The 4,310-nt window shown below is 43.7% G+C and overlaps 1 protein-coding gene across 2 annotated transcripts in view; it reads right to left on the reverse strand.

The window, feature by feature from the left end:
* Window positions 1–4,310, reverse strand: part of RHCE (Rh blood group CcEe antigens) — a 43,434-nt gene that overhangs the window by 852 nt on the left and 38,272 nt on the right. The gene's annotated exons all lie outside the window — the stretch shown is intronic.

Below are 4,310 nucleotides of genomic sequence, written 5' to 3' on the forward strand. Positions count from 1 at the left end.
CTCTTTACACGACAAACAGTCATCCGGCTTTTGTTTTCATGCTTCTAGTGACAGGGAACTCACTTCTGCCATATGAACTAGCTCCTTCCATTTGGCAGACAGTTAAAATTATTAGAAATTTATACCGTATCACCCCCTGAGCCCAATCCAGTTCTTTGGAGAAGCATAGGAAAAAAATATTTTTCTTCTACATGCAAATCTTTCAAGTGTTTGAAGAGAATTCTTAGGTCTTCCTTAGGTCTTCCCTGGGACTTCTCTTCTGCAAGCTATTTCCTGAGTCTTTTGGTTGTGCCACATTACAGCCTGCCATAAACCGCCATTGCACATTGAATAACTGCAGATCATAGAATTCTAGAACTGGAAATCAGGATAGCTAATGCTTATAGGGTATTTTCTTTGGGTCAGTGTATTAACATTTTACCCAAATTATTTCCTTTAAACCCTCCTATCCGGCGGCACCTGTGGCTCAAAGGAGTAGGGCACTGGCCCCATATGCTGGAGGTGGTAGGTTCAAACCCAGCCTCAGACAAAAAATGCAAAAAAAAACAAAACCCCAAAAAATCCTCCTATGAACCCCATGAGTCACTGTTACCTCCCTTTGCAGAGATAGGGAGACCAAAGCTCTACAAGGTCACAGAGCCGGCACTGACTCTAGAGCTCATACTCCTAGAACCATTTGATCTTTTTTTATAGATGAAGAAACAGCCCCAAAGAAGTCAAGTGACCTGCCCAAGAGCACCAGCCTGTCAGTGGGTGAGCTAGGACCAGAATTCGGATCTCGCTGTTAGAAGGATGCTCTTTTTCACTGGGCCTTGCTGAGACAGGAGGAGTCTGTTGGCAGGCTCCTAATCTGTTTTCCAACTTTACTTTAAAAGCTGGTTCTCCTTGTTTTGGTTGAACAAGCATTTGTTGGACCCCTACTGGGTATCTAGAACATTTGTTTTAAATCAGAAGCAAGGGTGATACCAGTGTGGCAAGGCTAAGTTTTTAAAACCTGGTCTACATAAAACAGCAAGAGGGATGCTTAACACATTCTGTTGTGTTTTTCTACCAAAACAGTAGTGGTATTTATATTTCTTGGCAATAAAATCATTGAGAAAGTAAACTTCAAATACTCGTTCAGAAGTCAATGGATGATCTTCAGCAGATTGCAGTGATTTCGGAATCCATCCTACACGCTTAGCCTAATCCTATCATTCTACTTAAGTCTAAAACTTTAATTTTTTTTTTTTTTTGAGACAGGGCCTCAAGCTATCCCCGTGGGCAGAGTGCCGTGGCATTACAGCTCACAGCAACCTCCAACTCCTGGGCTCAAACAAGTCTTCTGCCTCAGCCTCCCAAGTAGCTGGGACTACAGGCGCCCGCCACAACACCTGGCCATTTTTTTTTTTTTGGTTGCAGCCATCATTGTTGTTTGGTGGCCCGGGCTGGGGATTCGAACCCGCCACCTTAGGTGTATGTGGCTGGCGCCTTAGCCGGTTGAGCTCTAGGCGCCGAGCCTAAAACTTTAATTTTATGGCATCATTTCTCCCACCTAAACCTTTGGAAGCTTCCATTGCCTGTAGGATGAATTTGAAATCCCTCTGGCCCCCTTTCAGCCTTTTCAGACTTGCAGCCCCCTTATCCTTCCTTCGTTCTTGCTCCCAATCTTCCCCTTGCTTGGAATCTTGCACCTGCTGTGACTTAACCAAGTCCCACCCAACTCCAAGTTCCATTCTCCCTGACCTCTCCAACCCCATGATCTCTCCCCACCCTAATTCTTCTAGCAACTACTTCCAGAGTTATGTGTTTAGTACTTAAAAGATAGAGCTGTGCGCATAGAAAGATCCAGTCCACCTAAGTCATTGAACCCCTTACTTTTTCTGTCCTTCCTGCTATATTCAGAACAGGATGCCCATGGTAGACTCCCCACTCAGGAATCCTTCACTTGGCCTCAGAAAGGTTAATTGTGGAATTCACTTTTAAAAGTGGGTGTCAGTCATTCTTACGCTTTGCAAAGCATGAAGTAAACTCTACCATTTGTTAAAATGAAATAAGGAATTGAAGGGAGCAGTTTATTCTTGTTAGCAAAGGCACAAGACGCCTGGAAAATTGTGTTATAAAATGAATTTTCATAAATCGATATCTGGGTGGAGATCATTGTACACTACAGGGAGAGAGATTAGTCCATCTGGCTCCTTGAATACCAGAACTATGTTTTATTTAGGTTTGTCTCCCCATCATGTCACCCCATGTCTGTCACAGATTAGGTAATACATTTAGTGGAATGAATTAGCCAATGAGAACATTTTAATAAACCATCCAAGGAGGAAACGGGTGCCCTTGGGGAGGGATGAGTGTCCCTTCCCTTGGGATGCCAGGCATAGTCTGGGCAACCAGGGATGGAATGAGCTGGCTTTAATGTCCCTTGCAAGCCTAGCAGTCAGTTCCATAAAGTGCAATAAGGGTATTTAATAACATTTAAAATGTCTTGTTGGATGGTTTACAAGACGAAAATTATGCTTGGATTTATTTGTTTAGCAAGTTTGCATCCTTGCCTCTTTAAAGGCTATTTGGCTCTCCAACGTGAGCTGAAAGTGGTACGCTGATGAATAAATGGTTGTACTCAGGTGCAAGAAAACGGAGCAGAAGATTGCTGGGCCCTGCGGCCAGGTGGAATAACTCTTCGCCAGTAGCTGTGCACAAGACATACATATGTGGGGTATCTTTGGAGCCAAACAGACATCAATTCCAATTCCTCCCATTCCATGCACTAGTTCTGTCATTTTGGACAAGTTACTTAATCACTACAGGCCTCAATTTCCTCATGTTGTAAGGTTGGGATACTTATTCTCATGCAAGATTGTTCTGAGAGTAAAATCAGATCATGCTGAGATGCACCTAGCACAAAGGCAGGAATAGCAGGCTTGCAACATAGTAGCTATTACGCTCATGCATTCCTGCCTCATGGTTGGCTAAACCATAATATACTTTCACTTTCATGTGGCGTGGCGCTTTGCATTTTATAGAATGTCGTTACAGATATTATTACCTCTGTAATCTCTAAAATAACCCAGTGAGGTAGAATGAAGATTACTGTTCTTGTTTTACCAGTGAGAGAAGTTAAGGGACTTGGCGTAAAGGATGCATGACGGAGTGGTGCCTGGAACCAGGTCTTCTCCTTCCAGATGTATACTCGTTCTGTTTCACCTGTTGCTGCCGTGGCTCTAGTGTTAAATGAGATTCCTTGGATTTCCTTCATTTATTCAGCAAATATTTATTGTAACTCAGTAACTTGAGCTGACTCTGTCCTGTCTAGGGTATCCTTGGTTGATTATCATCATGCTTGGCATATATTGGTTGCTCAATAAATATTTGAGGAATGAATGAATGGCTTAAACTTTGGTTTTCTGAGGCCTTTTGCTAGATTACCTTGTCCCTGCTAAAGCGACAAAAACACTTGAGACTGGGAGGGACTTCCTGTTGGGAAAAACCAAAGGCCATGGCTGTAGAAAGAAGCTGGTGCCAGGTGAGGCAAGTTACATGCAACACGGATGATTCTCAGAATAAATGGCTGAGTATAAGAAGCCAATAAAAAAGAGAGAGGTAGAGAGAGTACCTTCCATATGATTCCATATATATAAACTTACAGAAAATTCAAACTAATCTTAGGGATAGAAAGTAGTTCAGAGGTTGCCTGGGGATGGGATGAGGTGTGAATGGGAGGCAATGATTTCTAAGGGGCACAAAGGAGTGTTTGAAGCGATGGATATGCTCTTTGTCTTGATCGTGGTAATGGTTTCATGGGTGTACAAGTATGTCGGAACATGTCAAATCGTATTCTTTAAATATGTGCAATTGATTGTATGTCAGTTACACCTCAATAAAGCTGTTTGCAGGGGAAGAGGAAGAAAGGGAAAAAAAGACAGGAAGGAGAAGGAAAAGGGCTCAAGTGCCCAGGCCCATAGTAAGGCTGGTTCTCTGTCCCATCAGTGGTTAGTCTCTTGGACTCTGGGTAAGGAAGGGGTTAGCCTGGGGCTCATGACTCCCGGTGCCTGGTCTTGTCTCTGCCACTCACAAAGGTATGATGCTGGGTATTAGCCTGACCTCTATCAGCCCTAACTTGCCTTGGCAATGTTGATCCTTGCTAGCCCAGCCTACCCACAGTGATGATTGCAGGCTGACCTAAGGGGGCTTTATGAACTGTAAGTCAACCAGAGGGCAGTAGGGTGACAGGGAAGGAGCCTGATGTTCTTTCTAGCCCAGGGGTGACAAAATGCTACAGTGTAACATAAGTCTCAGCTCCCGGCCTGTGGCTCAAGTGGCTAAGG

Source organism: Otolemur garnettii, unplaced genomic scaffold (genome assembly GCF_000181295.1).
Source record: "Otolemur garnettii isolate 467f Iridium unplaced genomic scaffold, OtoGar3 scaffold00156, whole genome shotgun sequence".
NCBI lineage: Eukaryota > Metazoa > Chordata > Mammalia > Primates > Galagidae > Otolemur > Otolemur garnettii.